At 44.8% G+C, this 23,980-nt stretch overlaps 1 pseudogene; it reads right to left on the reverse strand.

Moving 5' to 3' along the window:
- Positions 1-2,609: 2,609 nt before the first annotated feature.
- Positions 2,610-18,345, reverse strand: LOC130550272 (cadherin-like protein 26; annotated as a pseudogene).
- Between the last annotated feature and the right edge of the window lie 5,635 nt (positions 18,346-23,980).

The raw sequence follows: 23,980 nt of genomic DNA on the forward strand, positions 1-23,980 counted from the left end.
CATTTAAGTTAGTGCGGAACTAGGAACTAGGTAGTTCACCTTCAAAATGAAAATTCTGTCATCATTTACTCAGCCTCTTGTCATATCAAACCTGTTTGTGTCACGATCACACGGAGAGAGAACCCAGGCGCAGGCAGCGGTAAGGGATAACAGGACAAGACTTTAATGAACACAAAACAAAAACCCACGATGGGGTGCAAAAACAGAACAAGAACTAGAACACGGAAACAAAACAAGAAATCAAAACAAAACGCTTCCCATGAGAGGGCAAAAAACTGAACTAAATCAAAAACGAGACACTACGTATAAACACTCACAAGGTACACAGGCAACATAGCGAACATGGTCTACAGCACATGACAGGCAAGGCAAGGCAAACAAAACACCACCATACACAATGAACGAACACAGGACAATGAAACATGTGGCATTAAATAGGCAAGACAAACGAGGGATAATTACACAGGGCAGGTGAGGAACATGAGACATGGGAGGAAAGCAATACATGAGACGAGAGGGGCGGGGCCAATGACAAGACACGAGAAAACACATGATAAGTAAAAACAAACAACTCATGGTTTTCTCACATAAAACCTAAGGCTTTGTCATGGCTCTGCCACAGGACCAAGAAAAACATGACTAAATGAAGCAGAGCCATGACAGTTTGACTTTCTTTCTTCTGCAGAAGACAAAAGAAGGTATTTTGAAAAACGTTTGATAACAGAACAGCACAGCCCCCCATTCACTGCTATTGTAACCAATACAAGTGAATGGGGGCTGTTAACAACATTCTTCAAAATGACTTCTTTTGTGTTCTGCGGTACAAAGAAAGTCATACAGGTTTGAAATGTCAAGAGGGTGAGTAATATTCTAATGAAGACAAATAATTATATATATTCATATTCCTGCTGCTGACCAACTTCATGGAGATGCAGATTTCATTTTCCAACAGGACTTGGCACCTGCACACAGTGCCAAAGCTACCAGTACCTGGTTTAAGGACCATGGTATCCCTGTTCTTAATTGGCTAGCAAACTCGCCTGACCTTAACCCCATAGGAAATCTATGGGGCATTGTGAAGAGGAAGATGCGATATGCCAGACCCAACAATGCAGAAGAGCTGAAGGCCACTATCAGAGCAACCTGGGCTCTCATAACACCTGAGCAGTGCCACAGACTGATCGACTCCATGCCACGCCGCATTGCTGCAGTAATTCAGGCAAAAGGAGCCCCAACTAAGTATTGAGTGCTGTACATGCTCATACTTTTCATGTTCATACTTTTCAGTTGGCCAAGATTTCTAAAAATCCTTTCTTTGTATTGGTCTTAAGTAATATTCTAATTTTCTGAGATACTGAATTTGGAATTTTCATTAGTTGTCAGTTATAATCATCAAATTAAAATAAATAAACATTTGAAATGTATCATTCTGTGTGTAATGAATGAATATAATATACAAGTTTCACTTTTTGAATGGAATTAGTTTAATAAATCAACTTTTTGATGATATTCTAATTATATGACCAGCACCTGTAGATAGAAATATATAAATACGGTACTTTGGAATGTAAAGCAGTAAGATCAGAGTAACAGAGACATGGTTAAATATGGATTAAATGGAACCTCTATCTATCTGTACTCTTTGAGTGCTCACAGGGCAAAAGTCTGGGGTTACACATTTTTTTAGAAATTGTTTTAAATGTTGACTGTGTTCAGTTAAATCCTACAATATTTGAAATTTACAGTGTGTTAAGATAACATGTCCAGCAAAATATGAGAGATTTAAATGCCCATGGACAGTATGTGACATTAGGTGGCAGTATGTGCTCATGATACGAGCCTGCCAGCCCCTGAAATGTACAGTAGGAAGAGCTAAACACGTGTTATTAACTTATGATAACACTTACACAACATCAGAAATGTAAGTTCTTCACCAACAATGACTACCATAGTAGGACAAATTGCGTTATAAATTTGTTTGTTCTGTTGAACACAAAGAAATAAATTTGGATGAATGTTTCAGTTCTGATACATCATTCATAGTTCAATTATTGTTTTTTGTTGTTGTTGAACACAAAAATAGATATTTAGGAATTTAGGAAAACAAACAGTTCTACGGCGCCTTTGACTACCATTTTAATTTTTCGTACTATGGTTGTCAATGATGTCCCAGATCTCAAAATTACTGACATTCTCCCAAACATCTTGCTTTGTGTTCATCAAAACAAAGAAATGTATACAGGTTTGAAACAACTTGAGGCTGAGTAAACAATGACTGAATTTTCATTTTTGGGTGAAGTATCTTTTTTAAGATATCGAGTTTACATGTGCCCAACTCAGTTGCCCAAATTAGCTTATTCAGAATAGTTCAGGCAACATAGACTTCTTAGTTGTTTGAGTGATTCCTGTTGTGTGGGCAATTTACACACTTTACTCCTTTGAATTAACTCAATATTCCAACTTAGATATTATTACACAAACAACCTATGGGTCCGGATGTCTTTTATAAGGATGTAAGGCATTTTTATAGCCATCCTGTTTATTGTGTTTGTGACATAGAAAACCGGGATGATTTCAAAATGAATGCAGTCGAAGGAAAGTGGGATTACCATGATTTGGATCAATTCTCCATTTCCCCTCAACATCTCCCAACAGCTCATAGTAGAAAGGTGAACTGTATGGAGGAAGATCCAGATCTACAGCTGAGATGTTGACTGTTGTGGGCTCTTTGTCCAAGCACATATTGATGTGATCCACAGTCAACACTGGTGCATTATCATTTTGATCATGTACATAAATACGTTCGCGTGCAGCTCTCATAGCGTGTGTGACTCCACCGAGCAAGGACACCGACAAGGCACTTGAGTATTGCACCTCAGTATTAACTTTTTGCACTTCTATTTATTCTCCTCTTGTTATTTGTTATTCCCCGTTTTTTGACTATGTGTTTTCAAATCCCTACTGTCACTACAACTCGTAAATCACCGGTATCACGTAGAAGGCCACGCAATGCTAATGCTAATAATCTGCGCACTCTTTCAGCATCCACAACTACCTCAATTACATTTCCCATTGGTTTATGGAACTGCCAATCTGCTGTAAACAAAGCAGATTTCATCACAGCTATTGCTAAACACTCTGGTCTTTCTCTTTTAGCACTTACTGAAACCTGGATCAAGCCAGAGTACACTGCCACACCGGCTGCCCTCTCCAATAACTACACTTTCTCCCACAGGCCACACATTAGAGCTGTAATCGGGCCTTAAAAGTTAGGCCCGACAGTGCCCGAGCCCGACAGAATTTGGCCCGAGCTCGACAAGTACATTTTGATTTACAGCTTTTTAAAAGCCCGAACCCGTTTACAGCCCGACATTAGGCTATTCAAATGTGCGCACGCACACAGCTTTTTGTCAAGAATGAGTCATTTATACATGCTTTAACATAATTTATTAATGACTAACGTAGGCTATAGGCCACTTGGATGTTGGAACAAAGAAATAAATAAGTCCTCTGTAACATCGTAACATCTCACATATCCCACTGGCTCATTATTCTCATTATGCACATGGTCAAAACTTTTCCACACCTCAGACTTTGCTTTAGTTGCTGGTGCAACCAAAACGTAATCGCCAGAGGCAAGCCTCCGTTTCACCTCCTCAGCCAACCCGTTCTCACTCCCGACTCGTCACATATTTACGCTCGGTCAGCGCCCCACGGCGTCACATTTGAACGCGCAGAGTACCCCTTTGCCGTTGTTTTTCGACGAACAGGGAACTGCGTTGCTGTTTTCTAAATGCTCCAGACCGAGATGCGTGCAATTCTTAGCATTTCATAATTATTTAAGGTTTTAATATTTTGTAGCACCTAACCCCAACCTCACCCTAAACCTAACCCTAACCACTTCTCAGCCATATAAAACACAACACGCGAATAAAAGTACAGTCACAGGTATTTATTACACAAACTGACCAAAAGCATTACAAAATTAAACAAACAACTTGTTTCGCATACCTTTTTGCACCAAAGCCTTACGATAGCATTACAATGGAGATGCCGTGCGTGTCCGTGAATACATGAACTTGGCTGAGGCTCCCATTCAAAATATAAACCGGAACAGCTAGATCCAGTCGGTTGCGGGAGCCAATACCGTTTCACGTTCAAAGCCAACGAAATGACGCAGTTGGACACGAGCCACGGGAAAGCCAATGGCATCGAAGCTGACGTAACTCCCTCTGGCGGCAAATTTTGAACGTCGTTCTTCACTGGATTTGAGATTTACGGCAGACGGTGATCGCTTTCGCATCTGTTCCTCATACAAATCGATCGTTTCGCGTTGGTACCCTTGGAATATCTGTATTTTTGAACGACATTGTGACTGCTTGTATTATGTGTTTTATATTACGATAAATAAACTGTTTTAAACATTCAATAAACATTACTTGCTCAAACTGTCTGAATAGTGTCATGTAAATGCAATTATCCTGGCCATTACACTTAAATTAAACCCCGAAACATCATCATTGCAAATTATATCTAATATACATTTTCATAATGACGGTGAAATTCGCGTGCCCTCGCGACATCGCGACATCGAAAAACGACGTCAAAGGAGTACCCTGCGTGTTCAAAAGTGATGCCAAAGGGCGCCGACCGAGCATAAATATGTGACGAGTCGGGAGTGAGAATGTGTTGCAACCCTCAGCATCCATTTTTGCATCTTTGTCGCGCTAATTGGAACGCATCAAATGACCGCTCATTTACCGCGCAAGCCCGAGCCCGGCCCGAGCCCGTGTAAGATGATAGAAATTTAGCCAGAACCCGACCGAACCCATCGGGTCACGTCAGGTCCGTCGGGTTCGGGCAAAGATCTTCAGCTCTACCACACATATCAGGGAGGGGTGGAGGAACCGTCTATTTATCCCTAACAACTGGAAATTCAAACAGCTGGCACCCTCATGTGACAACATCTCATTCGAGTCGCATGCTGTATGCATTCTCTAATCCACCCTGGTAAAACTCATGTTGTAGTTATCTATCGTCCCCCAGGTCAGCTTGGACATTTCTTGGAGGAGTTGGATACGCTTCTGTCATCCTTCCCCGAGGATGGTACTCCTCTGGTGGTACTTGGAGACTTCAACATCCACCTTGAAAAACCGCAGGCTGCCGACTTCAACAACCTGACTGCATCGTTTGACCAAGCGAGTTCCCACTTCAGCAACCCATAGGTCTGGTAATCAACTAGATCTTAGCTACACACGCTACTGCTCCACTCATCACTCCAAGGTCACCCCGCTGCAAACGTCGGATAATTTCCTCATCACTCTTGATCTCGACCTAACTTCCCCAGACACTACACATGCCTCCCCACTGGTCACATACCAACGCAACCTTCGGACACTCTCTCCCTCCCGCTTATCCTCTGCTGTCTCCGCCATGCTCCCTCCCTCTGAACAGCTCTCTCTCTTGGATACTAACACCGCCACCGACACTCTTTGCTCCACACTTACCTCCTGCTTAGACAGCTTATGCCCCCTTACATCCAGGCCGTCTCGTGCATCCTCTTCTGCCCCCTGGTTATCTGATGTTCTCTGCGAGCATCGCGCCACACTCAGGTCTGCTGAGAGAAAGTGGCACAAATCTAAAGAACCCACTGACCTCGGTCTCTATCAGTCTCTCCTCTCTTCTTTCTCTGCTGATGTCTCCTCTGCGAAAACTCAGTACTACCATGTTAAAATCAACAACACGCCTAACTCTTGTTCTCTCTTTAAGACCTTCTCTACTCTTCTTTGCCCGCCTTCCCCCTCACTGGCATCGGACTTAACAGCTGATGATTTTGCATCTTTCGTCATAAAGAAAACTACCACCATCAGCAGTCAGTTCTCTGTGCTGCCGCCTCTTGATCACGCCCAAACCCCCGACACATGCTCGCTCCCCTCTTTCTCCCTCCTATCTGAAGATGATGTTTCCAAGGTCATGTCTTCGAACCACCCAACGAACTGCCCGCTAGATCCCATCCCCACTCATCTCCTCCAGGCCATCTCTCCATCGATTGTGCCCGCTCTGACCCACATTATCAACTCGTCTCTCACCACTAGGGATGGGCGATATGGCCCTAAAACTCTATCACGATAATTCCTGGTATTTGTTGCGATAACGATAAAAATGACGATATATCCATAACGCCATCCACCGCTGTTTTTTGCGTCAAGTGATAGTAGCTGCATGTAGTCTAGACCCTCAGAAAAACAAATATTATCAAAAATTAAAACTTACGCCAAATCAAACAGCTCCTAAAATATACCTACAGTATTTTTGTAAATATAAAATATAATAGTGAGATTCGACTTCAAAAGGTTGTAGTAAAGAAAAGTTAAATGAACTAAAGCTCAATAAACACATCATGTCATACCTAAAACTGTATATATTCTATTGTTGGGTGGAAACGATCGATCACATCACGCTGTCAATCACTCTCTCTTGAACTGTGTGAACCTTCTCTTCTCACAGCAACATACACTGAATCTGTCTATGACTCGCGCTACAGACAGAGAACAGAAAAATGCGGATAAAAGAAATCTAATTAAATAATCCATGCTTTTATACGCTCATAAACGTATTTAAAATAACATAATACAAACTCGCATTTGTACTGTAAACAGGCAGCAGTGCTGTGCGCGCTGTGTCGCTATGGAAGCACATGTGGGCGCGAGCTGCGCATGGGACGCTCCGTTCATCCTGTATATAACAGGCAAGAAATCGTATTAAACAATTTGCGCACGCGCGCATAACATCTAACGAATGTTTAAATAAATACTTTTAGCCAAACTAAATGTTGTGGTGTAACGTATTATGACTATCAACGAATACTTAACAAACAAATTAAATAAAACGAAAGTGAAACTAAACATTAACTCGGATGCATCTACAGTGCCAACCTAAACGAGATTTAGAGCTCGTCTTTGAGTGCAAACTCTTTCTCAGCTTCACGTCCGCCCTCCGCTATACCCGTTTTCGCTTCACATATGAGCTGTGAATGGGTCTCACAAAAAAATACGTCATCAACTAGAATTGATCGTTTATATCGCGGGAAGACCAATTCCTATCGTGTGGGGAATTTCTCTCGGTATATCTCAAACGATATAATATCGCCCATCCCTACTCACCACTGGTACATTTCCCACAGTCTTCAAAGAGGCCCGTATTTCCCCGCTACTGAAGAAACCCACTCTTAATCCTGCACTGTTAGATAACTACAGAACGGTATCTCTCCTCCCCATTCATTGCCAAAACTCTTGAGCATATTGTATGTAACCAGCTCTCCTCCTTTCTCACGTAGAACAACCTCCTGGACAGCAACCAGTCAGGTTTCAAGAGCGGTCATTCCACTGAGACTGCGCTGCTCTCTGTCATTAAGCCCTGAGACTTGCAAGAGCTGCCTCAAACTCATCTGTACTCATCCTACTGGATCTATCTGCCGCCTTTGACACCATTAACCACCACATCCTCCTGTCGACCCTCAAGGCTATGGGTGCCTCCGGAATGGTGCTACAATGGTTCAGGTCTTACCTCTCAGGTAGGTCATTTAGAGTATCCTGGAGAGTTGAGGTCTCTGAGTCCCAACACCTCGATACAGGGGTGCCTCAGGGCTCAATGCTTGGGCCATTGCTCTTTTCTGTATACATGACATCCCTTGGCTCTGTCATTCGGAAACATGGCTTTTCTTATCACTGCTATGCGGATGATACACAACTCCACCTGTCATTTCAGCCTGAAGATCTGACTGTTTCTGCATGCATTTCAGCATGCCTGAGTGACATTTCGCTCTGGATGAAGGACCATCACTTGCAGCTGAACCTTGCAAAAACAGAAACTGCTTGTAATCCCGTCCGACCCTAAGATCCATCATAACTTCTCCATTCAACTGGGCTCATCAACCATCACATCTTCCAGAACGGCCAGAAACCTGGGAGTGGTGATCGATAATCAGCTAAACTTCAGAGATCAGGTTGCCAGCACCACTCGCTCCTGTAGATTCATCCTCTACAATATCAGGGAAATTAGACCTTTCCTATCCGAGCATGTTACGCAGGTCCTAGTCCAGGCTCTTGCTCTGTCCAGACTGGACCATTGCAATGCGCTACTAGCTGGACTTCCTGCTTGCACAACAAAACCTCTACAGATGATCCAGAATGCAGCGGCAAGAGTGGTCTTCAATGACCCGAAGAGAGCACACGTCACCCCTCTCTTCATTAAGTTACATTGGCTCCCTATAGTTGCTTGCATCAAATTCAAGACTCTGCTCCTGGCCTACAAGACCACCACTGGTTTGGCACCCCCCTATCTTCACTCACTAATGCAGATTTATGTACCCGCCAGATCCTTACGCTCTGCAAACGAACGACATTTTGTGGTGCCATCCCAAAAAGGTAAAATAAATCGCTCTCACGAACATTCTCTGGATCGGTTCCTCATTTGTGGAATGATCTGCCGGCTGCTACAAGATCAGCAGATTCTGTGGCCATCTTTAACAATCGGCTGAAAACACATCTCTTCCGTCAGCACCTGACCGATCATTTCTGACTTCTATATCTTTTCTACTCTAGCTATATATAAAAAAAAAAAAAAACTTAGCTCTGTACACTGTCGTAGGCCTTGTGAGACATGTTTTATTGCACTTATGCTTTTTGTTTTCCTGATGTTGACCCAATTGCTTCCATTGTTTACCCAACTTGTAAGTCGCTTTGGATAAAAGCGTCTGCTAAATGAGTAAATGTAAATACGTACAGTGCCTGTGCCGGTCAGCGGTGGTTCACCTGTCAATCACATACACGACTGAGTGAAATACATGTTTATTGAATAGAGTGAGAGATACAGGAGGGGTGTTAAAGAATGTTACAAGAGTAGTTCACCGAAATGTGAAAATTCTCATTTGAGCCCACATTCACATTAATTTGATTTTGCGTTATTTTGGACCCTCTCAACATATGTATAAAAATAAACTAATTTAAAAATAAATTACAAGTTTCATGTCTGCCAAAAAATATCCAAATATCATATCCAAAAAAATGATACAGTATGTATATCGTACCGTCATCCACTGCATACACGATTGCTTCATATACACTGTTTATCACAGATGGTGATTCTCTGTTTAGAATTTTAGCCAAGGATACATTTCCAGTCTCTTTATCAAAAGTTATCCAACCAGCAACATCTTTTCCCTTAACGTATCTGAGAGAAAGAGAAAGACCTTAATATATGATCATGTGTCATGTAAATTAAAGTGATATTTGCGTCAAACATCTTCAGCTTTACTTACCTAACTGTGGTAACATCTTCAACAGGGGGTATAAAAACTGGAGGGTCATTGACATCTTCAACATAAATGGTCACTGGGATGGATTTATAGAGATTTGGATAACTTAATCCAGGAGTTCCCACATAGCATCATGTAGGTTTTTCTTAATCATACAGGAGAAGTAAGGAGCCTCATTCTGCACACCGATGGACAGATTTTGGTGTGTTTGCTCCTCATGATCCAGTGGCTGAAAAACACAATGCCAAAATTTTGTCAAAATACATTTAAAGCAGAAGTATGTAAATTACTTGTGGTCAAGTTTGCTTGTTGAAAACCATCAGCGTACCTTAACAGCAGTTAAAATCCCTTCATTTGTAGTTGGATCTGTTTCTACTTTAAATATATTTTTGGTATCTCCGTGGATTGTGTATTTAGCTTTCCAGGCTGTCGACCCAGGCCTGACTTTATCCGTTACTTGAAGTCTCAAAACTTCAGTACCAAGGTCTCGCTCCTTTACTTTCCCACTGCCCTAAAAAAGTCATTATAATTATTATATTAAAGTGATATCATATTATTCATGATATCATAATATTGAGGTCTGAACTGTCCTTCAATTGCAAATCAGCCACATTATGACATCACAAGACTTATGATTTTGGGCTGGCAAGCTTCTACTTGTGCAAAGAAGAACCTGAAAAGGCTGTTTGATAGTGTTTGTTATTCTAACAACATTTTGTTTGGTTGTATCTTCATGTTTGTACTATTAAAATGTTTTTTAGGATTATTTGTCTGTATTCTGAAACACAAACGTCTTGGTTACGGGGTCCACCGAGGATATAGAACCTCGCGAAGGTGTTGGGTGTAGCCCAACCCGCAGCTCTGCAAATGTCTGTGAGAGAGGCGCCGCGTGCCAGTGCCCACGAGGAGGCTATACCCTGGGTGGAGTGAGCTCTCACTGCGAGTGGGCACGGGTGATTTTGGGATTGGTAGGCTGTAGTGACAGTGTCCACAATCCAGTGCGACAACCTCTGCTTGGAGACAGCTCTCCCCTTCTGCTGACCTCCGAAACAGACAAAGAGCTGATCCGAACTCCTGAAGCTCTGTGTGTGGTCTAAGTAAAGGCGCAGTGCGCGTAGTGGACACAACACGGACGGGGTTGGGTCTTCCTCCCCGGTGGGGAGTGCCTGTAAGTTCACCACCTGGTCCCGAAAGGGAGTGGTAGGAACTTTGGGCACGTAGCCGGGCCGAGGTCTCAGGATAACGTGAGAATCCCTGGGTCCGAATTGTAGGCAGTCAGGGGACACGGAGAATGCCTGTAGGTCCCCTACCCTCTTGATGGAGGCGAGCGCCATCAGGAGAACCGTCTTCATCGAGAGATGAGGAAGAGCAGCATCACCTAGGGGCTTGAAGGGGGGCCTGGTGAGGCCCGTCAGGGCCACATCCAAGTCCCAAGAAGGTACGGAGCACGGACGAGGCGGATTAAGCCTCCTCGCGCCCCTTAGGAACCTAATGACCATGTCGTGCTGTCCTAGAGACTTTCCAGCAACTGAGTTGTGATGAGCGGCGATGGCGGCTACATACACTTTCAGTGTGGAAGGGGAGAGGTTAGTCTCGAGTCACTCTTGTAGGAAGGACAGCACGGACCCGATCGCACAACTCCGTGGGTCTTCACTTGTAGGCGTACAGCCGTTTAGTGGCTGGTGCCCTAGCCTGAGATATGGTCTCTACCACCGCCGGGGGTAAACCGCTCAGGATCTCCTCGTCCCGTCCAGGGGCCAGACATGGAGGTTCCAGAGGTCTGGCCTGGGATGCCATAACGTGCCCTTCACCTGGGAAAGCAGGTCCATCATCAGGGGAATCGGCCAGGGGGGAGCTGTCGTCAAGAGCATTAGCTCCGAGAACCAAGTCCGGTTGGGCCAGTGTGGCGCAACGAGTAACACTTAATGCTCCTCTTCCCTGACCTTGCACAGGGTCTGTGCAATGAGGCTCACTGGGGGGAAGGCGTACTTCGGCATTGTCCCGCGGCCAGCTGTGCGCTAGGGCATCCGTGCCGAGGGGTCCCTCGGTCAGGGAGTACCAAAGCGGGCAATGGGTGGTTTCGAGGGAGGCGAACAGGTCCACCTGAGCCTGCCCGAACTGCACCCAAATGAGCTGGACTGTGCGGGGGTGGAGTCGCCACTCTCCGCGAGGCGTCAACTGACGAGAGAGCGTGTCGGCTGTCTGGTTCAGGTCGCCTGGGATATACGTGGCACGCAGGGAGCGGGTCACCTGCTGACTCCACAGGAGGAGGCGTCGGGCGAGTCGTGTTAACTGCAGTGAGCGAACGCCACCCTGGCGGTTGATATACGCTACTGCGGTAATGCTGTCCGACCGGACCAGCACGTGCTTGCCCTGCACGAGAGGCTGCAGCCGCTTCAGTGCGAGTAGCACGGTCCACAACTCTAGGCAATTGATATGCCATCGCAGGCGGGGGCCCGTCCATAGCCCTGACACTGCGTTCCCGTTGCACGCTGCACCCCAGCCCTCCAGGGAGGCATCCGTCATTACCACGACATGCCTCGTAACCTGCACCAGGGGAACCCCTGTTCGAAGGAAGGTCATGGAAGACCAAGGGGTTAGGGTGCGTCGGCAGAGAGGCGTAACCACCATCCGCCTGCTGCCGGTGTGCCACGCTCTCCAGGGAACTCGACTATGTAGCCAGTGTTGGAGCGGTCTCATGTGCATCAACCCGAGGGGTATCACCGCCGCCGAGGATGCCATGTGTCCCAGGAGCCTCTGAAATTGTTTCAGGGGAACTGCTGACTGCTTGAAATGTTCCAGGCAGTTCAACACTGACTGGGCGCGTTCTGTTGTCAGACGCGCTGTCATGGTGACAGAGTTGAGTTCCATACCAAGACAGAGGATGCTCTGCACAGGGAGAGCTTGCTCTTTTCTCGGTTGACCTGTAGTCCCAGTTGATCTAGGTGCCGAAGCACCAGGTCCCTGTGTGTACACAACAGATCTCGCGAGTGTGCCAAGATAAGCCAGTCATCGAGATAGTTCAGTACCCGCACACCTCTCTCCCTGAGGGGAGAGAGGGCGGCTTCCACGATCTTCGTAAAGACTCGTGGGGACAGGGACAGACCGAAAGGGAGGACACTGTACTGATATGCCTGACCCTCGAAAGCGAACCGTAGGAATGGGCGATGACGAGGGAGAATCGAGACATGAAAGTAAGCGTCCTTCAGGTCAATTGCCATGAACCAATCCTGACATCTGACAGATGTCAGGATGCGCTTCTGCTTCAGCATCCTGAATGGCAGCTTGTGCAGGTGCCTGTTCAGGGTACGCAGATCAAGGATGGGACGCACCCCCCCGCCCTTTTTGGGGACGATAAAGTACGGGCTGTAAAACCCCTTGGACATCTCGGCTAGAGGGACAGGCTCGATCGCTCCCTTGGCCAGAAGGGTGGCGACCTCGGCCCGTATTACGGGAGCATCCTGACCTCTGACTGAGGTAGAGAGGATGCCCCGAAACTTGGGCGGGTTTCTGGCGAATTGGATCGCATAGCCGAGACGGATCATTTCCCTCAGCCACCGTGACGGTATGGGAAGATCGAGCCAAGCTCCCAGAGACCGTGACAGGGGGACTAAGGGTACAATCTGCTTCATCGCCCCTCCGTGGGGTGGTTCGATGGCTGGCAGTGCGAGTCTCTCGCCGGGGGCGGACCCCCGGGAAGAAGACTGGCTCTGCTGGTTTGCCTGCCTGGCGATGCAGCACCACGCACCGTCGATTTGAGAGTGCTGAGGGCTGCAATGTACATTCGATGTTGCGCCTCGCCAAGATGCAACGTCGAGTTGCAGAACACCGAGGGTGTTCTGACAGAGGGTGAGAGCGGCTGTGAGAAACACCCAGGGAGATTGGAAACTCTTTTTGTGAGAAAGTGGGCGCTAGATCCCTGAAGGGGCCTAGCTGGTGTTGGAACGGGGCAGGAACCGTCCCCGATCGACCGACCAGCGATGGCATGGCTGGGGTCGGGCCCGATGGTGACAACCTGCCTGGGGTCTTCCCGTAAGGGTCGCTTCTTCCTAGAAGGTTGTCTCCTCTTCGACGTCCTCTTCCGGGGTGCCGCCTGGGTCAGGAGCGCTGGGGCCGGAGCTGGTTTCGAAGAGGGCCGGGGCTGCTGGGGAGCAGATGCCGCATGGGATCTCGAAGGCCTGTGGGCGGCCGAGTCACGGCGGGGAAGGATGTGGCTGATCGCCTCCGTCTGCTTCTTCACTGCCGAGAACTGCTGAGCGAAGTCCTCGACAGTGTCACCAAAAAGCCCACCCTGCGCAACAGGCGCGTCGAGAAAGCGGACTTTCTCGGCGTCGCTCATATGCGCAAGGTTAAGCCAGAGATGCCTCTCCTGGACCATTAGAGTGGGCATCGCCCGACCCAGGGCTGGCGAGGTCGGTGGCGGTGCGGAGTTCCTGTGTTAACCCTGGGTCGGTCTTACCCTCGTGGATCTCTTTCAATGCCTTGGCCTGGTGGACCTTCAGGATGGCCATGGCGTGGAGAGAGGAGGCAGCTTGGCCCGCAGCAGCGTAGGCCTTCGACACCAGTGATTCCGAAGTCCTACATGCTTTGGATGGGAGTTTCGGTCAACCTCTCCAGGTGCACCGCGACTGACAGTCACCCGTGACCGCAATGTCTCAATGACCATCTGCCCGCAGTGCGGACAAGATGAGTCAACGAAGGCTGCTTCAGCGTGCTGGAGACCCAAACACTTGAGGCAGACATCGTGTCCGTCCCCCTCCTCGATGAGGACACCGCACCCATGAGAACAGCGGGACATGCCACGCTGGAGAATCTAGCTCTTTTAGAATGCAGACAGTATGGCACCGTCTGCTGCTCGAACACCTCTGGAACCGTCGAGACGCCCAGGGGAAGTCGCCGCAGGAAGGGACAGTCCGCTGCACCACGTCGTAGAACCAGCAGTCTGTAGTTGCTAAGTAATAGCAAGAGTTGAACTTCATCAGCGAAGGCTCCGAAGAACAAAAGGTGAATGAATGATGCACGCCGTCTCCCTTTTATACCCGGATATCCAAGGGTGGAGTCCGGCATGCAAATGTCATTTGCCAATTTTCATTGGCCTTTTCTAAGTAGTCGGACGCGATTGGTTCTCAAGGACGAACCCCATCTGTCGGTTCGACACAACGTCGAGAGACCGACAGAAAGGGAACATCAATCTCCTCTGTAATAATTTGTCAAACTTGCTAATAACTTTCTTACAGCATTCAAACAATACCTAAAAACATCACAGACATAATAAATCTTAAATTCAATAGGGAAATTGACTGTTTGGACGGAGAACTCTGGAAGGTGGTTGTTATTGTCACAAGTCTTGACTGTCACTGTACATGTGCTTGAGAGCTGTTTCTCTTCTCTGTGGTCTTTTGCTTCAACCAGAATTGTATATTTTTGAGCTTCCTGAAAGAATTAAATTTAGAAGCATTAACATTTGCCAAATGCCCCTTTTAAAATTTAATTGGGGTGGTAGATGGGAAGTATTGTTAATTTTTTTCTTCTTTGAGATCATATTAAAACCTAAATGTTTATGAACAGACAAATGAAGCTAATACCTCATAGTCCAAGCACCCTTTAAAATAAACCGTGTCAGGATTGTTCAAGGAAAGAACCCAATTACAGGCAGCGTACATGAAAAACTAAACTTTAATTAAATACAAACAAAAACACATGATGGGGAGAAAAACAAGAACATAACTAATATCAAAACTAGAAAAAAAACTTCCCACAAGGGGCCAAAAAAAAGAAAACAGGATAACTTAAACTGACAATTCAAACGACTAAGAAAAGTCTAAACAATAAATATGACATCAAGATAAGACGCACGGAATCCAACTTGACGAGGTAACAAACTCACAAGGGTACAAATTACAAAACTCCTAAGTTACAAAATAAAACAGCACAGGGCAGCAAACACAAGGGCATTAAATATGGGAACTAACAAAGGAAAATTACAATGAGCAGGTGTGGGTAACGAGACACAGGCGGGAAGCTAAACGAGGAAACGAGGGGGTCAGGGTCAATGACGAGACCGGAAAGAGTGCATGGAATGCAAAAACAAACAATTCCATGGCTGTCTCTCATTTCGTGAGGCTGCATCCTCCAGAGGTCACGTTTTTTAAATCTTAGCAGGCATATGTAATAAATAGGTTTACAAGTGTTTAGTGATTTGAAACAGTAAGGCAAAAATTGTATATTTGTTTAACGCTTTTGGCATTGTTTAGGGTAGAAAGTAACCAACTTTTTACCTCTTAAATCATGTAGAAATCATTTTAATTCATTTGACAGGTGTGCGAGTGCAACGTGTTGTCATAGAAACGTGGTACTTCCAGTATCCTTTTCTGCCAGTATGTCCTACGAAGGATGTCTTGTTTAATTCTAAGTTGAGAATCCTCCGTATACCGCATCCTTTAGAGGATGATACCTATGGAGGACACAAGGACGCAGCCTTACGAAACGAGACACAGCTCATGTCCCTCTCCACACTAAACACGTGGGACTGTCATGACCCTGCCACAAGACTAGAAAATCATGACAAGAAGAGGCAGGATCATGACAAAATCGTCCCTACTTCATCACTCTGTTGGATACAAAACTCAACATTGTCTGTTTTTGGTGTGACAAACTTGATTGTGAAGGAGAGAGTTCCATTAGGTATTTTTGAATCATCTTTATCAGATGCCAGCACCATCATAACATCTTTACCTGAATCAAAATGAAAAAAGTAAGTGACTACACATACGGATCACATATTTGTGTAGATTTAAAAGTGTTTTATAATAACGTTTTATTAAAGTGATCACTATTGTTAATAATGTGATTTTTGAAAATATGTTTTATTGTGTTTTGGAAGAAAAATAAAAGAATATAAACATATAGAACTCAATATACAGTAATTTCTTGCAATGTATTTAAAAGAATGGCATTTAGATTTTTAAATTGTTATTATATAATGAATATATTGTACTTAAAGCAGCGCATACATTGTGAGTGTGGCTTCGTAATCCACTTTTCCATGTACATAAATTTCACACTAATCCTTATTAATAGTCAAAATATATTTTGGTTATGTATCCACACCCTGGCCGAAGAGGCTGAAATTTACTAAATATGTCCTATCAAGGTGAATCTGTATTACATGTAAAAACATACACCTAATCATATTATTTTAATTTGAAAAATTCTAAATTCCGCACTTCAGAACAGTTTGTAATGTGAGAAGTATTTTACAAATAAAACAGAATTGAATATCCATAGCTGAATGCAATGACTTTTACAATGTGACTACTTAGAAAGGGGGTCATAGACCTACTTAAAACAAACTTCATGATCAGCATAATTTATAACCTATGTCCCCTAACATCCGTGCATGAGTTAGGCATTATATTGATAGATTGATTGTTTAAAAAAACTCTTTACAGTTGATTAAGACTTAGTTTAGTTTCAGTCTCTATAAATCCCCTCCTCCTTGAATTTTTTTTACTTGCCGAGTCTGTTGCATATGTTCTCCCAATTGTTTTATTTGTACTCTTTACCCATTGTCTTCTTTTTCAGAAAAGTAAGAAAAAGAAGATCTTTCACTTTTCAACTGAATTTAGATGTAGATGGACATCATTTACAGACCTCTTTTCAACAATCTAAAAAAGACAACATTTCACCTTTCACTTTTCAATCTACACTCTTAAAAATAAAGGTGCTTAAAAGGTTCTTCACAGCGATGCCATAGAAGAACCATTTCATCATTCATCCTTCAGGCAAAGGTTCTTTGAAGAACCATCTCTTCTTTTATAATCTGAAGAACCTTTTTTCGCCACAAAGAACCTTTTGTGAAACAGAAAGGTTCTTCAGATGTTAAAAGTTATTTATGAAACCGAAGGTTCTTCTATGGCAGTGGTCACCAACCCTGTTCCTGGAGATCGACAGTCCTGCAGACTGCAGCTCCAACCCTGCTTCAGCACACCTGTCTGTAATTATCAAGCAAACCTGAACACCTTGATTAGATAGTTCAGGTGTGTTAGAGCTGAAATCTTCAGGTCGATCTCCAGGAGCAGGGTTGGTGACCACTGTTCTATGGCATGGAAGAACCTTTTGAAGCACCTTATTTCTAAAGCCTAGAAAATATGTTTTTTTTCAAGCAAATATAGATGTAAAGGAACGTCTATATTTATATTTATGCATTTAGCAGACGCTTTTATCCAAAGCGACTTACATTGCATTGTCCTATTCATTTTGTTTCTAAGTATGTGCAATCCCCTGGGATCAAACCCACGACCTTGGCATTGTTTGCGCCATGCTAACAAAGCTAGCGCCATGCTCTTACCACTGAGTCTTACCACGATTTACATTTCAACCAAATCTTAACGCTGTTTATACGTCTGGCAAAGACGTCTTTTCAGTGTCTTTTAACAGTTTTTTTTCTGGGTGGGAACCAGTCAGTATAGTGTAAGTGTTGGGTCCAGGGGTTAACATGTCTGTTTTGTTATGTCTGTTGTGAAAGTGTGAATGTTCCGAGCACGTGGGAATGGTTTGACAGATCCACGTGCTCACTGTCTGCGTGTTAGTGTGCCCCGCCAGCTGCCACATATCATTCCCTCATTAGTCTTAGTGTTTTCACCTGGTGCTTAATAGTTTTTCCCCATTTAGTCACTGCCACCCCTCACCATCTTTGTGCGAATGTTGCTTTAGTTTGGACCTTACCTGGCTTTGGCCTATTCTCCTTGTCTAGTCAAGTTTTTGCCCTGATTACAGATTATTTTGTCGTGTGTATGACTTTTTGTGGATAACCTTTTCTATTGGATTATTTTTCCCTTGGATTTAATTAAGACTCTGCAGTTTAGTTGGACCATTTCACCCACGTGTTCTTTATTTTTGCCCAGGCTCCAGTCTTTGTTTTCTTTGGTTTTTGCTAGCGCCCCTTGGGAGTTGTTCTCCACTGCTGTGTCACCCGTGGCCGGCACTGCCGGCTCATCGGCCTCTGGATTTCCCAGCCACCAGCTCATCTGTGATCTGCCGACTCTAACCAGTGGACATCTGCCTGCTGTTTCCAGTTCAAAACTCTATTGAATCTTACAGTGCATCTGCCTGTGTGTCCACTCACAATAAACTCATTGTACCCGGTTTTGAATTCTCGTGTTTCACTACCCTGACAATAAGTAGACTGTCTCATATATATATATATATATATATATATATATATATATATATAATGCGCTAATACTTTGCTATTATAATCCCTTAAAAGACATTCTAATGACAAAAGTAATTTTGTCAACATATTTCCTAACCCGGTACCCACCCCTAACCTTAGTCCACCCTTAGTCCACAGTAACACTGTACTTTCCGCTGAATGCAGTGACTGTTACAATGTGACTACTTACCCTGCCGAGATTATATGGAAACGGCCCAGAATTTTCTTCTTCAATAGAGAAAGAATCAATGATGCATGCACGTTTCGGTCTTATCCTTCCTGTATCAGCACATGTATCCATGGTCCAGGCAAACTGAAATGAAAGAAGTGACCTCAAAATTTACACAGGGGTAAACAAAGTTTTGTTTACTTAAGCCAAAACAATATGTTATTGGGTCAATTTATATTAACATTCTAGAGAATACTGGAGGATTTTTTTTTTAATTTAGCAAACCTGATTGCTCCCAGATTCCACACTCACCAGCAGCAGAAGAAAAGTGATCGAAAGAGTACTCACATTGAATCCTCAAGCAGTCATGCACGAATTACTAAGTTTTCTCCTTTTCTTCTATTCAAGGCTGCTTAGATGACAAATAGGGTAAGGAGAGAACAGAGACAGTACTCAAATCAGTGTTGTCACTAGTGCCAGAGTCATGGGCTTCCTCAATACTGGGTATTTGAGAATAGTGCTCTATTGTAAATAAATTATTGCGAAGGGATTGCAGCAACACCTCTTATCAATACTGTTGATAACCATGTCAATCCTTTTATGACTGGTGGTGTGTCCATCTTCTGATCATTACAGCAGGAAAACACACCAAGTTCTAACTAATGGTATCATCTTAAACTGGTTTCATTTTATACAGTGTATGTGTAAATCAACATTAACAAGAACTGTGTTAATGATGTGTTTTTCAGTTCGGCAGAATTTTACGCCCACACATTCTTCAAGTTTCATTGCAAAAGGGTACATGGGAATGTATGCTCTGAATTCTGCTGAAGTGGAATAATGAAATTTGAATCTCTTTGACATCCTCTGTTGCACAAACAGTTTGCTTACAAAACACCTTTGACAAGATCTTAAAAAATGACAACAGCACTAAAGATGCATGTGTAATAGAACGTGGGTCATTGACCTATGTAAATCAAACTCTATGATCAGCATTTGATGTAACATTTATTACCTATGTCCCCTGACAGCCATCCATGAATTAGCAGATGGATTAATTGTTAAAAAATATAAAAAAATAACATTTTACATTATTGCAGCACCTCTTTACAGTTGCTTTACACTTGGAACAGACAGGGCTTGGATTAAGCCACGAGAAGTCCTTAATGCATTCTAGTTAATCTATGACATTTAAGTACCTTTCATGTACATGGCTTAAAATAGTAAGGGAAGTTAGGTAAATCGTGAACAATTGTCCATTCATATAGATTGCCATCGGTCGACTAGGCAGACGAAGGGCTCGTATACCTGAATTGGACGCCAAATTCTCGCTCACTCTTATTATGATTGGGACTTTTTTCCTTTATCGGAGTTTAGGGGCCGTTTTCCCGGAGAGGCATCGTACGGACACCACAAGGGGTGGGTGTGGACCCTCGCGCCACAAAATGCCTATTCATCCCCTCACCACCTAATCTTCATCACCGCATGCACGAGGAGCCTTTCGCTTCCCCCTGACTGCCTAACTCTGCCATAGTCTTCCTCACGTCCGCAGCGCGCCTAGACTTGCTAGTTTGCTGCCCCTTGCTGCCTATTCGTGGCGCGACACCCAAAAGATGCCAAAACGTCTCGCTCGCCACCCTTGCGTCCGCAGAGCGCCTAGAGTTGGTAGATTGCTGCCCCTTGCTGCCTATGCGTGGCGCGACATCCAAAAGATGCCAAAATGTCTCGCTCGCCACCCTTGCGTCCGCAGAGCGCCTAGAGTTGGTAGTTTGCTGCCCCTTGCTGCCTATGCGTGGCGCGACATCCGAAAGAAGCCAAAACGTCTCGCTCGCCGCCCTTCTTTCTTTTTTCTCTCCCTCACGGCCGTGGCGCCCCCTAGAGGAGCCGGGCGTCCTTCGTGACCTTGCTCGTTCGTGCTTAGGGGAGGTTTCTGTCAGAAAGACGTCGGATACCCGAGCCAACGCGCGAGGGGGTTTGCGGGCCCATAGAGAACCACTAGAGGCAGGGAGATGTATGTAAAATAAGAAAAAATATTTAATTTCACTTCCCGACCAAGCCCTATCGGTATGACGTCGAGAGTCACGTGACGCAACTTTCTGTAATGTTTCGGGTTTTATTTCTGTGAAAAGTGCATTTGTATAACACGTGAGCATATTGACAGCCTGAAGTGTGCAATATACCAATATGGGATGCTTCTAGGATACATATCTGTAAGTTTGTAACAAGAAAATGGGTTTACAGTATGAAAAATTGACCGTTAACAGCATTGTCCACCGTTAGCCTACACTGCTACTGTCAAATAAGTTATGACTGGGACTTCCGGTGGTTAACAGGAAGTCCCAGTCGTAACTTATTTGACAGTCGGTCGGTAGGCTACTAATGTACAAGACACTTTTCACACAAGAAAAAGCACTAGAAAATGTTCCCTAGGTTCAAGTAAGCCACTCTCTCGGTATGTGAAACAGGGGCCAACAGACTACCAGACTATAAAGTTTGGGGCCCCTCGATCCCACTGCGGCCCAAAGGCTGCTGCCGACACTCTTAACCTATCCCATTCATTTTCATGAGCTCACGGTAGACCAATGGGACAGAAAGGTCTGATTGACCTGCAATTCACGTATATGCCTCGTCACGGGGCCCTGGGTCGTGTTCTGGAGTTCCGCGCCCCTCGGACCTCGTTGACCTCTCACTTTGCCCAAAAAGACACCAGCAGCCTACATATAGGTTGCGAATGTACGCTCTGGAATACAGGGGTCAAAAGGTCACAGGGTCTTAACACTCGCCACGGTATACCCTGGGGGTCTCCCAAGCCGGGATATCGAGTACCGTGGTTCTCGGTCACCTCGAAGTATCTTTTTCTTGAAAAAAGATTGATCCCTAATTTTGTTCCGTTTGCTCATTCAAGAGGGTCTTTCAGGCTATGAAATGAAGAAGCCTGCATGAGAGACTTTTGCAAACCGCACTATAAATCGTTTCCCACGGTTCTAGACAGCCACCCTCACGTTATGTTAAACAAGGGCCTACAGACTACTAGAATCTAAAGTTTCGGGCCCCTCGAGCGCCCGGGGTCTGAACGGGAGCCACCGACACTCTTAACTTATCCCATTCGTTTTCATAAGCTCTTGATGGACAATTAGGGTTGGGGTACATATGGTCTGATCGACCCGCAATTCACGTATATGCCTCTTCACGGGCCCCTGGGTCGTGTTCTAAAGTTCCGCGCCCCTCGGACCTCGTTGACCACTCAGTTTGCCCAAAAAGACACCAGCTGCCTACATATAGGTTGCGAATGTACGCTCTAGAATACAGGGGTCAAAGGGTCACAGGGTCTTAATACTCGGTACGGTATACCGGGGGGTCTCCCAAGCCGGGATATCGAGTACTGTGGTTCTCGGTCACCTCAAAGTATCTTATTCTTGAAAACAGATTGAACCTTAATTTTGTTCAGTTTGCTCATTCAAGAGGGTCTTTCAGGCTATGAAATGAAGAAGCCTGCATGAGAGACTTTGCAAACCGCACTATAAATTGTTTCCCTCGGTTCTAGAGAGCCACCCTCACGGTATGTTAAACAAGGGCCTACACACTAGTAGAATCTAAAGTTTGGGGCCCCTCGAGCACCCGGGGTCTGAACGGGAGCCGCCGACACTCTTAACTTATCCCATTCGTTTTCATAAGCTCTCGATGGACAATTAGGGTTGGAGTACAGAATGGTCTGATAGACCTGCAATTCACGTATATGTCTCGTCACGGGGCCCTGGGTCATGTTCTGGGGTTCCGCGCCCCTCGGACCACGTTGACCTCTCACTTTGCCCAAAAAGACACCAGCAGCCTACATATAGGTTGCGAATGTATGCTCTAGAATACAGGGCTCCTGGGGCCTTCGCGGGTGGTACGGGAGCCTCTGACACCTGCAACCTATCCTATTATTTTCATAGGTGCCTATCGTACAGAGACCCCCGAACGGCCCCGGGGACTCCGAATGACCCCGATTCAAACTCCGTAGCTGCTCACCGCCCCCTCATTCGGTTCCCAAAGTTTGAAGTCGGTACGGCCTCGTTATGTACAAACTATATAGCACGTTTTGGGGACGTTGTGGGCCATTTATTTTTCTGGAATATTTTTTGTGATTTTTTTCGAGCACTTGCCGTACAGCAAGGGGTACCCGAGATTTTTGTACAAGAATAAAGCAGTTTTTTGCTGAAAATACTGGTGAGAGACTAATTTCTGTGAAAAGTGCGTTTGTATGCAAAATAAGCATTTTAATAGCCTGAGGTGTGCAATATACCAATGCGGGGTGCTTCTAGGACACACATCTGTAGGTTTGTCAGAAGAAAGTTGTTTACAGTCTAAAAAATTGACCATTTACAGTATTGTCCACTGTAAGCCTACGAGGCTACTGTCAAATAAGTTATGACTGGTACTTCCTGTGGTTTTGCCGAGTCACAGGAAGTGCCAGTCGTAATTTATTTGACGGGTCCTCATAGGTAGCTAATGGACACACCATTTTTAAGCCTCTGGAGCACATCTATGAGCCTTAATGCACGTCATTGTGAAGGGCTAAGCTTCTCATACACTCTACTGTTAGTTAAAGCTATATAACTCCTTACTTAGGCTTATAATGACCCTTAATAGGCTTTGTCCATTATTTACCTATGAGGGTCCCATTAAATAAGTTACGAATGTTTATGCCACACGTAACACTTTTAGCACGTCTCCCATAGGTAGCTAATGGACACACCATTTTTAAGCTTCTGGAGCACACCTGTATAACTCATTGCCAAAGCAAATAATGGTAATTTAGAGGCTTTGTACATTCGCCACGTATGAGGGCCCCTTCAAATAAGATACAGATGTAAGAAATAGGCGTGTGTGACAAAGCGCCAAGGATTCCCAAACTGTAGCACAAAATCACAATTCACAAAAATGCATCCCATTCCTTACCTGTCACATAGGAGGCGAATTTACACAGTTTTAAGCCTGTAGAGCACAATATTGGGCTTTAATGTACATTATCATGAAGGAATGTGTCTCCATAGGCTTTGTTCATTATTTACCTATGAGCTCCCATTAAATAGGTCACGAATGTACATGCCACACGTAACACTTTTGGCACGGCTCCCATAGGTAGCTAATGGACACACTATTTTTAAGCTTCTGGAGCACATCTATGAGCCTTAATGCACGTCATTGTGAAGGGCTGTGACTCTCATACACTCTACTGTAGGATTAAGCTATATAACTCCTTACTTAGGCTTATAATGACCCTTAATAGGCTTTG

The sequence above is a fragment of the Triplophysa rosa genome, unplaced genomic scaffold (assembly GCF_024868665.1).
Source record: "Triplophysa rosa unplaced genomic scaffold, Trosa_1v2 scaffold275_ERROPOS353705+, whole genome shotgun sequence".
Classification (NCBI taxonomy): domain Eukaryota; kingdom Metazoa; phylum Chordata; class Actinopteri; order Cypriniformes; family Nemacheilidae; genus Triplophysa; species Triplophysa rosa.